Source organism: Leuciscus leuciscus (assembly GCF_965113295.1).
Source record: "Leuciscus leuciscus genome assembly, chromosome: 5".
Taxonomy (NCBI): Eukaryota; Metazoa; Chordata; class Actinopteri; order Cypriniformes; family Leuciscidae; genus Leuciscus; species Leuciscus leuciscus.
The window spans coordinates 11,421,151-11,437,719 of record NC_138729.1 but is presented as its reverse complement, the minus strand read 5'-3'; positions in this window follow the sequence as shown (position 1 = coordinate 11,437,719).

The window sequence follows — 16,569 nt, the reverse complement described above, 5'->3', positions numbered from 1 at the left end:
TGCAGTAACATAGCTATTTGGCTGATGGCACCATAAGAACACACACAGTCCCAAAGACTGGGAAAACTATGACAGTAAATTGATCAAAACAAAACTGGTTACTGACACACACACACACACACACACACACACACACACACACACACACACACACACACACACACACACACACACACACACACACACACACACACACACACACACACACACACACACACACACACACAAACTCTGTGTTATAATGAAATATTTGCAATACTATTAGCAATATACACACTATCTTTGGGGTCAGTAAGAATTATTTATTTATTTTCTAAAGAAATGAATACTTTTGTTCAGCAAGGATGCAGTAAATTAATTAAATCAAATCAGTAACTAAATAATTTCACATTGTTATAAAAAGTTATTTTCAAATAAATGCTGTTCTTTTAAAGGTCCCATATTGCACACCTTTCTGAAGTTTTATTTTAGGTTTTGATGTCCTTAAGAATATATATTTGCGGTATAAGTACCAAAAACCATCCCAATGAATTTTTACAGCTCCTTTCTCAGGAGCTCTGCTTAGAACAGGTCGATTTTGGCCTTTCTAATTAATATTCATGAGCCTCTCTTCTGATTGGCTTTTTGTTTTCTGAGTGACGCACGGCCAGGTCAACCACAGGGTCATGTATGCTGTAGCCTGCGGTGGCTTGGTGATGCTCATAAGTGAGGTCAATAAAACACCTGTAATGATGGACATTGCTGAGGGAAATGTTATCCGGCCATATATGTCCGAGACGGACTCGGCGACGGCAAGAGACAAACAACCACCTCCTTACTTTCGCCGTTATTGTAAGAGTATTATAATTACCATTTAAGTTACATCAATTCTGCACGCAGATTTAACGTTAACGCTAATTTAAACTGTCTGTAAATAAACTTTTTTGTTGTTATCATATTCGATTTAAATCTCCAAAATATGTACGTTAATAATTAGTTACACACGGATTTTGAAACACTTAAAGGAGCTGTATGTAAGAAATGTATTTCAATTAATCATAAAATGGCCCTGATATGTCACTAGACATTAAGAAATCATGTTCATTTCAAATACTTATATCTCTGACAACAGTAGTCCGGCCAGGATATTGTCATTTAAAAAGTGAAGTTGCAGCCCTCAACTGATGTTGATGTTGTCATGTTGTGTTTTGGCCTGAAGCTCCACCCTCCACCTATCTACCAATCACGAAGTCAGTAGTGTTTCGGCATCCGGGTTGCCAGCTCTGCTCTAGTTGGAAGCTCCTTGTAGTAGCCTACGTTCCTGCTGGATCCTGCAGCCTATCTGGCAACCTCGAGTCAGGGGGAGGGGGAGGGGATACACCGCTCTACAGTAATTTGAAAGTGATTGCAGTACCAGTTTTGGCCACAATCTTACATACGGCTCCTTTAACTGCTTTATAATGTAACGTTAGCAGACAGACACCGAATGCAGTAAGCTATGTAAATATTGCTTTCCTACTGATAGAGTAAGTTGACGTGCTACAATTTCTTTTACAATGTTACAATGAAAAAGGTTTCGGAACAAAATAGTTGTAAATTATTTGCTGTGGATGAAATGAAAAGCTGTTACTTTAAAGAGTGCAAAAGTCGGAATCCAGAAGTAAAAATTCCATTCATTTTGTCCATAGGGATTTTTAAAATATATATATATATAACATAGTCTCATCTGTTGTGAGCTCTGAGGTATATGCTTCTGTTGAAATTTCATTCCTTATGTCTCCACATATAGCAGAGTGACAGTAAAGCTTAACAGTGGAATGCCTGGTGAAAAACTACATTACCCATGGTGCAATAAAGACAATTTCACCAATCAAAGAGCCACAGTGAACAAACCGGCCAAAAGAGCTGTCCAGAGAACAACCTCTCCTGAAGAAGCGTGAATGACGTAGAGTTGGTCTCGCTGCACTCTCAAAATACTTCAATGTTTGACTATACACTATTTGGACACAAGTATTAGGACACCTGACCAATACACCAAAGGGGACTGTAATGTCATCGCATTCTAAATATATAGACATTAATCTGGAGTTGGTCCCCTCTTTGCAACTATAACAGCTTCCACTTATCTGAGAAGGCTTTCCATTAGATTTGGGCAAGTTTTGAGGGAATTTTAGCTTATTCATCTAGTCGAGCATTTATGTGTTCAGGCAGAGAAGGCCTGGCTCGCAATCTCCGTTCCAGTTCATCCCAAAGGTGTTTAATGGAGTTAAGGTCAGGGCTCTGTGCGGGTCAGTCAAGTTCTTCCACACCAAACTCATTCAACCATATATTTATTGGCCTTGCTTTTTATTGATCATGCTGCAACAGAAAAGGGCCTTCCTCTTTCCCCCAAATGGTTCCCACAAAGTTGGAAGCATTGTCCAAAATGTCTTGGTGTGCTGAAGCATTAAAAATTCCCTTCCCTAGAAGAAAGGAGCCTAACCCAACCCCTGAAAAACAGCCAAATACCATTATCCCTCCTCCAGCAAAATGTACAGTTGGCAGTTGGCACAATGCAGTCAGGCAGGTAACATTCTCCTGGCATCTGCCAAACTCAGACTCGCCCATCAGACCAAAAAAAACAAAAAACCACGGGATTTACCAGACTAGGCACCCTTCTTCCATTGAATCATACTCCAGTTCTGACACTCACGCGTCAATTGTAGGCACTTTCTGCAGTGTATAAGGGTCATCATGGGAACTTTGACCAGTCTGTGGCTACACAACCTCAGCTACAGTAGCTCTTGATTGAGCCAGACGGACAAGCCTTTGTTCCCCATGGACGTTAATGGGCCTTGCACGCCCATTATCCTGATGCCGGTTGTCCTTCCTTGCACCACTTTTGGTAGCTACAAATCACTGTATACCAGAAACACACAAGGCCTGCCATTTTAGAGATGCTCTGATCCAGTCGTCTAGCCATCACTATTTGAAAAATCACTCAGATCTTTTCGCTTGCCCATTTTTCCAGCTTTCAACATGTTACATTCAAGAACTGACGGTTCACTTACTGCCTAATATATCCCACCCCTTGACAGGTGCCATTGTAATGATATAATCATTCACTTCACCTGTCAGTGGTTTTATTGTTGTGGTTGATCAGTGTATGATCAACCATTTTAAATGAAATAAATTCATATTTCAACATCGGTTTAATTTTATCATGTCATTTGCAATGATTCATGGAATTATAGTACTTTACCTCATTAAAGCTGTTGCGTCTTGTAACTTTATCTTTTTGTCTGACTTCAAATTAATTTTGTAATGTTGTGAATCACATCGTAGCTGTTTGGTTTGGTTCATGGCTTATAAAGCTTTAAACAAAGACTTTTTAAAAATCCCCATGGGAAACATGTATGGAAAAAGTGCTTGAAAAATATTTGTTTCATGGGCCAATGCCATGAAAAAAGTGGGCGGGCAATGTTGCACTCTTTTGTGTATTTTAGCACGATTGTTGCTGTATTGACCAATCAGAAGCCAGGAGCAGAATCATCAGTTTTGTAATCAAGCAATTTATTAAAGTTACTTAACATTACTTACATTTTGTTTAATTTCAAATATTTTAGATGAACACCCATTAGTCAAAGAAGTAATCGATGCATTGTACATTGGGTGGAAAAGTTCTCATGTGCTGCATCATACAATTTGCACCAACAGATGGCAGCCTAGAGCAAACCTTCTTGCTGTGATCAAACTAGCAGTTTGTATCTGTGAATTGTTACTCACAAAATATATAGAAGAATTTTCTTTTGCTTTGCCATTCATTTTTAAGCTATATTATAAAAGTATGATTTGACAGAACCAGGTGGGGCAGAATATTTTCTTCAGAATAGCAGTTTCGTTTGCTGCAGCATATTTGTACATCTCTGATTTCACATGCAGAAGTAATTCTAGTTCACAATGTTCTTCTGCTGGCAAAATGAGGACGTCAGACGTCAGCGGTTCTATCAATCCTCTATTTAGTGTGTGTGTGCATGTATTTGTGTGTTTTGTATAATTTATCCCTGCATGGGAACTCACATTGAGGGACACCACACATCTCAACTTTCCCAAGTACTCCTGATTCTTATCTCAAGTGCAGGGTTGTGCTGCGTAGGAAATGATGACATGTGCAAATCCCATGACAATGTAAACACAGAAAAAGGGGAGGACCTGATTTTTTAAATTGAAATATACTTTATTGTCCCTGATAGGGAAACTTGTAATGGACTCAATAGCCAGCATTTCGCCAATACCTGATACATTAAAAAATGAAACAAAATATTCAAACACATCATACACATAAAAATAAATGTTCAACAGTCTAATTGATAACGGTACAAAAAAGTTTTTGAACCTGTTCCGTTCTTCCAGAAGGTACGGTAAGAGTTCATAAGAGTGGTAGAGTACATGAGATGGGTCGCTTAAAATCCTTTTTGCCTTTAATGTGCATTGCTCATACAGAGTCTGAATACTAGGATAGTCTTTCAGTCCAATCATTTTCATCGAAGTTCGAACAATATATAGTTCGAACAGTATCTTTTGATTTTAAAGAAAGATCACCGTACCAAGTGGACAGACAATATCTGATCACACTTTCTAGTACAGACTGATAAAAAAGGAACATAATTTTCCTATCAACTCCATAAAACCACAGTCTTCGTAAAAAATACAATCTATGGTGGAGTCTTTCACATACCCAATTAACATGCTTGCCCCACGTAAGAGATGTCTATATGCACTTCTAAGTACTTGTATGATTGCACCTGTGTGATTTCTAGGTTATGAACAACTATGGGCATCTATTTTAAAAATGAGATCTCTTCATTTTGACATGTAGTGGTCCTGTTTTAAACTGTTCCTGAATTATCTACCCTGAAAAAGGCAAAATCTACAAGGCAAAATAATTTAATCAGAAGCACTCTGAAACTGCGACTCATAATGTAATAATTGCACATAATGTAAAAACTGCACATAATGTAATAAGTATTACATTATTATTGTATTAACATTTTCATAATGCAATCATTTTCTCAAAATGTAATAAAATTCTGAGCTCATAATGTAATCTTTTTTACATTATATGAAATTTACCTCACCAAAAACATAATTTTCAATATAAAAATATTAATATTCCCTTACAGTACATTAAAAAAAATCTAAATCCAGATTTAAACTACCTGCGAAATACAACAGAATTAAATCTTTTTTTTATTTTATTAAACAAGCATTGGTATTCCTTCACAGTACATTCAATACGATTCAATTACAATACCAATTTAAATAAATACCAATACTGTGTAAAAATGTTGTAATGAAAACCCCACAGTATCAATATAGCAATGAGGTGTGTGTGCGTGCGTGCTAGATCATGTAATCTACTTTAGCCAACGACAGCACAGAGCGCAAGTTAAGCAAACATCTCTTCACTTTAATATAAGTTACAATAAAACAAAGCCTGAATTTACATCAGGGGGCATGTTGAAAAATACAGTACTGTATTAATTTGGACCGAACGCCATGTAGATCAATAACAACTGAACTCTATTCGTCTCTGTTCTCAAAGTATAGCCTTGACTATTAGCGCCCTCCACTGGTAAGACACCAGACATAACATCTCCCCCTTTTCAGTAAACAGGGGGAGTAATCTAACCCTTCAGTAATCTAACCCTTACATGACAGTAAACAATCATTACTTTGTAATGATTAGATTTCAGTTAGATTTCAGTAATCTAACCCTTACATGACAGTAAACAATCATTACTAACAGTTAAAGTAAATTAAAGTAAATGTTAATTTAATGTGCATCCTAAAGAGTCTCAGTTCATAAGTCTAATCTCATCGGTGGTTTTCAAACTCTTTTTGGCTATCTCGCTTCTGTGATGCTGAGTAACACTGAACTGGACATTGACAATGGGCTCTGTAACCCTGGACTGGGCTTCGATTCCATGACTTCCTCTTTCTCCTGTGGGTGGCAAATGGGAAATGTACTCTTGTTCTGAATCATGGTTGATGCTTTTCTGTTGTTGCTCTCTGGTCTGTATGAGATGCCTTCTATATTGTCAGAGTTGTTGACCGTCACTTTCCATTATGTAAGAACGTGGTGCCTCACATACTTCAACCACCTTTGCTGGCTTCCACTGCATGTGCATCTTGTACCGGCATGTAATCACCCGGCTTAAGATCCGGCAGGGTTCTGGCACCCGTCATAGTACTGTTTTGATTTTAGCTGGTTGCTTTTGAGCTGTCTGTGTACACCAGTCATGCATTGTGGAGTAAGTAATGTCTGCGCAGTGGGTAGCTGTGTCTGAGTCCTACGCCGCATTAACATTTGCACTGGAGATGGGAGGTTTTCCAGGGGTGTGTTTCGGTAGTCTAGGAGCACAATGTATGGGTCTTTTCTGTCTGATTTAGCTTTTTTGAAGAGTGACTTAATCACCTGGACAGTTTTGTTCTGTTTAGCCGTTACTTTGTGGGTACGTTGGTAATGATGTAATGTGCTTGAATGCATTTAAATATGACCGTCTGAAAGAAGCAAACTCAGCTGATGCATAAGCTGGGCCATTATCAGTTATCATCATTTCGGGTACACCGTATGTAGTGAAAGTGCTGCTTACAGGTGTGAATGATGGTTGTGCTTTTAAATGTTTTTCACCTTGTTCACTTCTATGAAGTTGGAGTAGTAGTCCACAAGTACAATGTACTGTTCAGAATCAAATTCAAAGAGATCAGAGCCCACCTTTTGCCACGGTCTGTCTGGAATGTCCTATCATGGGCTCCTTGCAGTTTCTTCTCCGGAATGTATTGCACAGTGGGCACTTGGAAATTAGGTCAGTAATTTGCATCGACATGCCTGTCCAGAACATTATGTCTCTCGCTAGTCGTTTAGTTTTTTTCAATGCCTTGGTGACTGGTATGTAGTTTGTGTAACATGAATCTTTGTTTGCTTTGGGGAATGACAAAGTGGTTACCTTTTAGGAGGATGTCATCTTCGACAGTCAATTCATCACGATAATCCCAGTAAGGTTTTGCTTGGTCAGGCAAATCACGTTTTTCTACCGGCCAGCCATTTAGGACAAAACTTTTGACGATGGGGAAAACAGAGACAGTTCTTGTTTCTGTTTTTAGGCTTATGGTCAATTTCTACTGTGAAGTGTCTGCCAAATGTGTACTGAATCTACTGATACAATAGCTGCCAATTCTTTTTTCAATTTGTGCCCAGCGCTTCGGTGTTTCAGTAAACGCTTTAAAAGCGAATGCTACGGGGCAGTCATTTTGAAGTAACACGTCACCTACCCCACAGCTGGATGCATCCACACTGAGTGTCACTGGCATTGCTGGATCATAATATTTGAGAGTGGTTGTTCCTGAGACCATCCTCTGTAATTCCTCAAACTCTTGTCATGAGCTTCTTCCCAGCACCATTCTGCAGTCTTTTCCAAGAGGAGTCATAGAGGGGCTGTGACATCAGATAGTTGTGGGAGGAATTTTCCTAAGTATGTGACCATGCCAAGGTACTGTTGCAGCTCTGTTCTGTGGTCTATGCATGTTCCTGACAGCAGCCACCTTTTCCGGGTCTGGTTTAAGTCCATCTGCAGTCGGCAAGTGACCCGTGTAGCTCACTTCTTTAGCTTTGAATGTACATTTCTCTGGATTTAGTTTCATGTTCCTTTCTGTGATGCGCTACATTACTTTTTCCAGTCTCTTGTCATGTTCTTGCTCATTCTCTCCCCAGATCAATATGTCATCCACAATCACTTCAACGACTTCCAAGTCGTCAAATGTTTGTGACATAATTCTGTTAAACATCTCTCAGGACAGCTGATTCTGAATGGCAGTCTTTTGTAGGCAAATCTTCCAAAGGTACTGTTGAAAGTGCATAATTTGGAACTCTCTTTGCCCAATTTTATTTGCCAGTAACCAGGGTGTGGTGAATACTTTAGCGCCAGTAATTCTTGTCACCATCTCCTCAATTGTTGTCATTGGGTAATGCTCTCTTTCAATTGCAGCATTCAAATCTTTTGGGTCAATGCATATTCTGAATTTCTTCTATTCCGGTTTCCATATAGTTACCATACTGTTGACCCAAGCTCTGGGCTCCACCACCCTTTCAATTCCATAAGTTTGTTCCTGAGGGCCACCGGAACTCGTCCAGGTGGATGTATGGCAGGCTGAGCATCTGGTTTGAGTTTGATGTGTTGCCCCCCTTCAATACAGCCTAGTCCTGTGAAAACATCTGTATATCGGACTTTAATGTCGTTATGTTGTGATGTAACTGCCGCTACACGTTTAATGAGTCCCATCTGTATACATATTTTTAGTCCCAATAGGGGCTACATCATCCTCCAAAATCTGGCATTCAATGTCATAATATTTGCCTTTGGGTTTCAAACACTGCCCAACTTGTGATACCAACAGGGTTTGAAATTAACTTTTTCACTCATCTGCAATTTGGCTAAAAAAAATTTAAGTTACCGGCCATTCAGAACTTCTACTAGGCAAAAGGAAATAAAAAGAAATAAACCAGGTTAACTAGACCAAAGCTTTATATATATATGAAGGCACTGGCATTATTGGAGATTGAGTTGTTGTTCTGGACATGCTGGCGCCCATCAACCCAACTCTGCGACTTGAAAGGTCACGACGTGCCTAACTTCAGGGTCCGAGTGTCAGCTGCATAATTCGATGGAGATATGCTTCAGTCTTTCTGTATACAGTATGTATGGAAAATTACTTTGTTTATCAATTTCTTAGCCAATGAGAATCATTCAACCTGAAGCAAGGACGTAGCTTAGACCTTGGTGAAGGGTATAACTGCTGTGATCTTTGTAACTGTAAATGGGGCGGCCTACAAACTCCATTGAGTCTTGAAGCTGACTTCTGCTGATGAAACTGCAAACTATCTTCAGTAAAACTTTTCTTTAATTTATTATAATTTTGACTCCAGGTCTTCATTCATCATATCTGGTTCTGGGTCTTTGACTGTAAATCCTCTTACACTATATTACATCTGTAGTCAGCCGGATCCAGGCCGTGTCCAGACCAGATGGAGGACCTGCGCCTAGACACAACCACAACGCATCCCTGAAGTGTCAGCAGAGATTGTGTCAACTAGACTCTCCCCTGTGAAGGCCTCATCAGCACGACAGCCATTGACACTGATCCTCAACAAACTCGTCTCCATACCGGCGTAACTCCGATCTTCAACCAGATGGAACTGGATAATATTCTGATTGTTCCAAACCAATCTGACTTCTGACCTATAATGCTGCCTGACTCATAATCATACACTGTTCGTTCATTGGCCAGAGGAGAACTGGCTCCCAACTGAGCCTGGGTCCTCCCAAGGTTTTTTTCTCCATTCTGCCACCTGATCAGGGCCGTGCACAGGGGGGTGGCCCGGTGGCTAGAGCCACTGCCCCTCTGCCCTCATCGACTGAGGTGCCCCTCTTCCCCACCCCCACCGCTCCGCTCAAAGCATTCCGCTGATTCCGCTAATCCGCTCCAGGTTTTCCCGCTCGCTCCGCAGCATCACTCACAGTATACGACAGTTCACGAAAGCTGTCGTATTAACAGGTAGGCTATGCAAGACAGTGGTTGAATCTGCGAAATTAGTCATTTGTTTTTATTTATGTCGGTAATGTTTTGCTCTTGGTCTTCTGGCTTCTGGCTCTTTCTACTAGTGCTAACAACTTAGGGCTGGACTGGCCATCGGGCATACCGGGCACTTTCCCGGTGGGCCGACGTGCTTTTTGGGCCGATACATCTCATACTCATACATTATTTTTATTATTATTATTTTTTCTTTTTCTTTTTAACGGCCCATAAAATTTGTACATTTGGCCCATTCGTTTTGTTTTGTTTTGCTTAATTGGCGGCGCTGGGTTTGTGCTGATGTAATGCATTGGTCAGAAAAAGTCAGCGTTATCTGTCAAAATAGTCAGCAAGATGGAGAAGAAACGCAAGGAATGTGCAGAAAAACAGCGTGAAAAATATAGAAACAGGCCCTTAAAGCAGACACTGTAAAATGTGTCAAAATATACACTACCGTTCAAAAGTTTGGGTTCAGTAAGATTTTTTTATGTTTTTAAAAGTAGTATCTTCTGCTCACCAAGGCTGCATTTATTTGATAAAAAACTATTAAAAAACCCCCAGTAATATTGTGAAATATTATGACAATTTAAAATGACTGTTTTCTATTTTAATATATTTTAAACTGTAATTTATTCCTGTGATCAAAGCTGAATTTTCAAGCACCCTGTGTACAACATATCGCATTCTTAGAATTAGCTGCTTGTCTAATCAAATTATTGTACTCTCGATCAGATCTAATACAAATAACAAAATTTTCTGTTGTTGGCACCCAAAAAAACTAAATAGTGCCCCTTTTTTGGTTTAGGCCACTGCCCCTTAAAATGTCTGTGCACGGCCCTGCACCTGATGGAGTTTTGGTTCCTTGCCACTGTCGCCTTTTTTCCACCTTTGTAGCCATTGGCTTGGCTTGCTTAGTTGGGGACATCAAATTTAAATGTAACATTTAATATAATATTCAACAATAATAATGATCTGCCTGCATTGACACTATTATACAAGAACTGAACTGAACTGAGCTGGACGATGACATCAAGGTTTACTCCAGAGCGGCTATATATATATATATAAATAAACTTTTTAAAAAACTTAGCCTACTTACTTAAGCTGAACTGTGAAGCTATTTTCTTCTGGAAACAAACTTTTTTGCATTATTTTCCTGTTATCTCTGTAAAGCTGATTTGAAACAATATGTATTGTAAAAAGCACTATATAAATAAATGTGACTTGACTTGACTTTTGTAAAAAATACTCACAATTTCTTCCCAATAATTTTTTTTAGAGCTTGGCATAATTGAAATAAAATAAAATGTAAATTAATTAATAATAATAAAAAAAAAATAATAAAAAAGATAGGCCATATATATATATATATTTTTTTTTTGTTAAGAGTGCTCAGCAGCCGCAAAGGGGCACTTGTGAGTTTCTGAATCATACAATGGTGGACACCCGGACCGTAGGAACTTCACAGTCACGGACAAGCACAAGTGAAGACCACAAGTCTGCAAGTCCACAACAAGCGTGCCATTTGGGAAAATTAGGTTGAGCAGAGTTCAACTTTATACAAATGAGTAGCGATGCAATGACTAGTACCAATGGGAGTGAAGACAATGGAGCTCATGTGATCTCCTGATACAGTTGGATACTACAGTGACTCAGTGACCCCCAGCGAGTCTAACTTGTAGTGCTGGGAGTAATATTTGATTCTGAAAAAAGGAATTGCCGGTGCAACACAGATGTCTACTTATTAATTTTTTTTTATTTACGGTGCATAACAATGACTTCACTAACGTTTCGATGTAAAGTTACATCTTCATCAGAGTCCTTAATATTTGATTCTCTCAGGAGACCAGCCTCTACCAGTTGGGTGTGTCATTTGATTAAAACAGATAATGTTTAATAACTACAGGCTTAAAATATTCTAAGATCTGCATTTAGGCTAATTCCAGGAGCAAGTCACTACAGATTCATATCCTGGGAAACAATAAAAATTACGCAAGATAGCATGTGTTGAGGAACTTGTTTTTGCATCTGTGAGAAAAGATTTGACTCAGTTTCGGTAACAGTTTCCTTGTTGATTTGTTTAATTGCTTGTTTCGGGAGTTCATGAATTGCATGTTGTTCTTTGTACTGTGTGTTTACTAGTGCTGTCACATTCTTATAGTACCATCAGCAAAGTAAAAATGTTACACCTACAGTAAGTGACTGAAACCCACTAAATAAGAGATACAGAAAGCCGGCAATGAATCACTTAATGTGGAATGTGATTCATCCACTTGCGTGTTTGGCTATAGGTAGAAGTCTCTGATAAGTTCCTGTCGGCTCTTTTAGGTCACCACCACAGTATTTGAATCTATTCATAATACTACAACAGCTTCCACACTGGCTCACATGAATAAATGACCCACCTGAGAATGTGTTTGAAATTATGAGCCATTTAGAGCATATCATTTTGAGAGGATTTTTTTCGTTCATTCTTATATTCAACTTCAGGACATAACTCATCCTATCATCTCTGCTATAAACATGAATAATACCTCAAATCATGTGACTTTTTGAGGACAGGTGCGCTTCCACTTTTGTAAGCGATAAGATTTACGATTTTTGCCTGGTGAACGATTGGAAGACTAGTCGTACACTGAATGAGGGACCCAAGCCATGTAGAGACCAGGGGCCTCATTTATAAAACGTTTGTGCGTACGCACAGATTTGAACTTTGAGTATGTGTACGGTAAAATCCATGCCAACGTTCGTATAAAAACGGTCTTTGACCTGAAAAAGTGCTTAGCGTGACGTCAGGGGTCTGAGCAGGTGTACGCACTTTTCTTTGTGGCAGAGTCATAGTACAGCGGGTTTTTGGAAATCTAAGCAATTCTTGCTGCTCACCATTCTCGGGTATAAAATACAGCATTTTTGTATCACGAAAATACACATAAAAATTGGTCATTCAATAAAGTATTACTAATGGGCTGAAATGTATCTGTTAAATAAATGCTTAAAAACAATTGTTTTCATTTCCCCTGCCTCTTCCTTTCCCCTGCCTAGTAGGAAATAAGAACTTACAAAAGTTTTTTAACAAAAGCTAGTGAACAGACTACTGTAGCTCAAAGCTAGCAGCTGAATAGTTTTGATTTCCTCACTATATGCATTGCATTTACTGGCAAGGAGTATCCTAGCTCAATATTTCAATTAACTTAATATTTTAATGGAAATTAAAAAACATTTGACAGTTTGTTTGTTTGTTTGTTTGTTTGTTTGCAAAAAATTAGAATCACATCCTCACTTTATCTTACTTCCAGAAATTTTGAAGTCATCATTTATTCCAGGTTCAATTCAGTGAATTCCAAGAATGGATTCCAAACTAATATTTTCAAAAAACAGTTTAAAAAATCAGAGATCATGTGTATCTCAGCAGTGTTAACAAGTAGCTTCACTACAAATACTGAACCATAAACTGACAATGAACCGTTGAAATGTGAAAATGACTAAACCAATAAGAAGAAATATGTTCATGAAGGCTTAAATTCATTCCATAGGCATTCTGCTAAATTTAGTACAAAAAGATAAAAAAATTAATTATAGTATCAATGTTAAAATGAATCAATATAATATAATTTAAAAAAATTAAAATAAGTCAGATAATTTTAAGCAAGACACTACAAATATGCAACCCTAACTAATAAAATATTAGTTAAGTTACTACTATTGTGTGAACCATTGATGTCTGGATTAACTTTTTGTGATAGTGAATTAGTTGAACATTAGTGCTGCTGTTGAATTGAATAAGGCTCTTCTGAAGACTCTTAAGGTCCGTTTGCACCAACTGGACGTACACCCGGAAGACTAGACTGTATAAAATTATATATATGTATTGAGGTATAAAATAATACCGGTTTCACCAGGTGTACATATTGAGACTTGTTACACGTAGTCAATGGTAGGTGTAAATTGAAAAGTCTTGACTTGTTTCCATGGTGAAAATGAGAACATTGATACAATGAGGTTTAATAAAAAAAAAAAACTAATATAGACCCTAGTCAGGATTTACACCATATTGAATTTTACGCAGATGAAAACAAGGCTGTGAGGTATAAACTATGTAAAGGTCTTAGATCACATGTAATTGTAACTTTGGGTTTTTTGTCTACTGACAGCTTTTTGGAAAGATGCCTCATTGGTTAAGGTCTATACAAGACAAAGTAATGAGAGACCGCACCAATCCTTTGGATATATACGGAGACAGAGAACTTATGGAAAAATGTCAGCAGGGCGGAACCGTAAGAATTAACTGACGATTTATCACTGCAGCTGCAACATGTAACGGATAGGAACAGATCACTGTGTGGTTGTTGCACAATCTGTGTAATTAAATATTCATTTTTTGTCTCAGCAGTCATTTTGAACATATTTGATTGGAGCCAGAAAATTTAAGATTGTAACTATTGTAATGTCATGGCGTTTAAACTATCACTGCAGTGAAATGTGCCAGTGTGGATGCTGGGCTAAGCTGCACCAAGTCATAGTTTAGATGGTGGAGTGCAATTGACTCCAACCTCTAGAGTTGTCTCTCAAATTTCTATTTTGAAAATAAAAAACTGCAATGTAATAACATTTTTCAAAGACTTTAAAACATAAAATCAAAATAGTATTAGCTGCACGATTCTGGATAAATTGAGAATCATGATTTTTTTTTTTCAAACAGAGATCATGATTCTCAACACACAACTAAACAAAATAACGTGATTTACTAGAGGTTCTGACAAAATGTTAATTGCTACAGTCTATTTTAAAAAAAAATGAATCTGAATGTATTATTTTTAGAAGACAGTTTGAATGAATGTTTCAATGACTCAGTCACACAGTTGTAATCCAAATTATTCAAACCCCATTGCAAATCAGGTGTATTGGCAAAATTGACTTAAAATGCAACTTTTAATGATTTCTGCAGTCTCAAAATTGTTCAACTCCTTCATGGCAAGCATCTTTAGTAGCAGAACACACTTTTGCTGTTATGACCTGCTGCAAACCAGATGTATAACCAGACATCAGCTTATGGCAGCGTTTCTGAGGAATCTTAGCCAATTCCTCATGAGCAATGGCCTCCATCAGTTCAGTAATATTCTTGGGTTCTGTGCTGAAACCGCCTTCTTCAAATCACACCAGAGATTTTCTGTGGGGTTCAAGTCAGGTGACTGTGATGGCCACTGTAGAATCTTTCAGGAATTCTTTTGTAACCAAGCCTTGGTGGAATTTGAGGTATGCTTTGTCCTGTTGGAAGGTTGAATGACGCCCAAGCTTCAGCTTCCTCACTGACGGCATGACGTTTTCTAGGATTTCCTGATACTTCAATGAATCCATATTGCCTTTCACACGCTGCAGATTTCCATTGCCAGAGGATGCAAAGCAGCCTCCGAGCATCACCGAACACCACCATGCTGAACTGTAGACAGACTGTTCTTTTCAGCGTAAGCTTCATTCTTCTTCCTCCGGACATACCGCTGATCCATAGGGCCGAAAAGTTCCAGGTTTTTTTTCATCGCCCCACAGAACAGAATCCCCAAACCTCTTTGGAATATTTACATGATTTTGAGCAGTACTTCTGTGATAATATGAATATTTGTAACACAGAAATAATGAAACAGTGTGGTTGAAAAGCCTGTTTGTGAAGCTGTTTCATACCTATTTATGCAACGCTATCTCACGACCAATTCGTACGAATTCGTACGAATGATAAAAAGTTGGCTAATTCGTACTAATTCGTACAACCTCACTCGTACGAATTTGTACGATTTGTCTAAACCCACGTGATGGGTAGGTTTAGGGGCGGGGTCAGGGGTAGGTCATTCGTATGAATTCATACGAATTGGCCAATTCGTAAAATATGTACGATTTTGCAAAAATCGTACTAATTCGTACGAGTCAGGTCGTATGAATTCGTACGAATAAGCCACTTCGTAGAATTTTTACGTTTTCCCGTGAGATCGGGCTGATTTATGACAACTGCTCTCTCTGGATCAGCAGCAGAGCCAAAGCAAATTTTAATGTTCCGGTATGATTTTGTCAAAGGTTTAATAGACAAAGGCGAATCATGTTCATCAGGGCCCGACCGAGAACCAATGGTGTGAGGACCCTCTTGGAATGGCTTGTTTATTTAGGAATGAGATTGCGTGGGTGTTTGAATCGCGATTGTGATCTTTTAACGATTAACCGTGTGGCTCTATTTCAAATACATGTATGTGAAATACTTCCCATCTCTGCCCATAACAACATAGAAACCACGCAGCAATGTATTAAAAACAACTCAGAACATCTTAGCAACAGCATAGCAATGACCAAGAACCCCCTAGCAACCACATAGCAACACTCAACGCTCTGCATAGCACAACATTCACATCACAGCAAACACGGTAAAAACAACCCCTGCATAGCAACCCCCTGGCAGCCACCCACAACATTCTAGCAAAAACACAGCAACGTGTTCAAAACAATTCAGAACACCTTAGCAACTGCATAGCAACCACCCAGAACCCCTTTGCAACACACGCAAAAAAAAAAAAAAAAAAACACTCAGAAAAACTTAACAACTGTATAGCAACTTTTTATTTTACATTTTTTTCAGGCCATGCTGTTAGCTGCACTAGGTGGCTTAAATACACGCGCAAACACAGTCATCGAGGATGCTTTTGATCATTTATTTTGTTTGAGTCGGCATAACCACTCTAGTCCTTTTGTTGCTGATGTTTGCGTGTGCTGTTACTAGGGCTACCCTTGATTGAAGTAGTCTGAAGTGCTCTTGAGCTCTTTTTTCAAGCCCCTTTAACCTCTGAAAACAAAGCATGGTCACGCAGAGGCTTGTTTATTATTCTTTTAAGGTCAATCATCACATTAGATAAAAATGTGGGTGGGGTGGATTTTATGTAACATTGAGCTGATTCAGTCCAGTTGGACCCGTCATCCCCTCAAAAATGCATTTCAGATGAA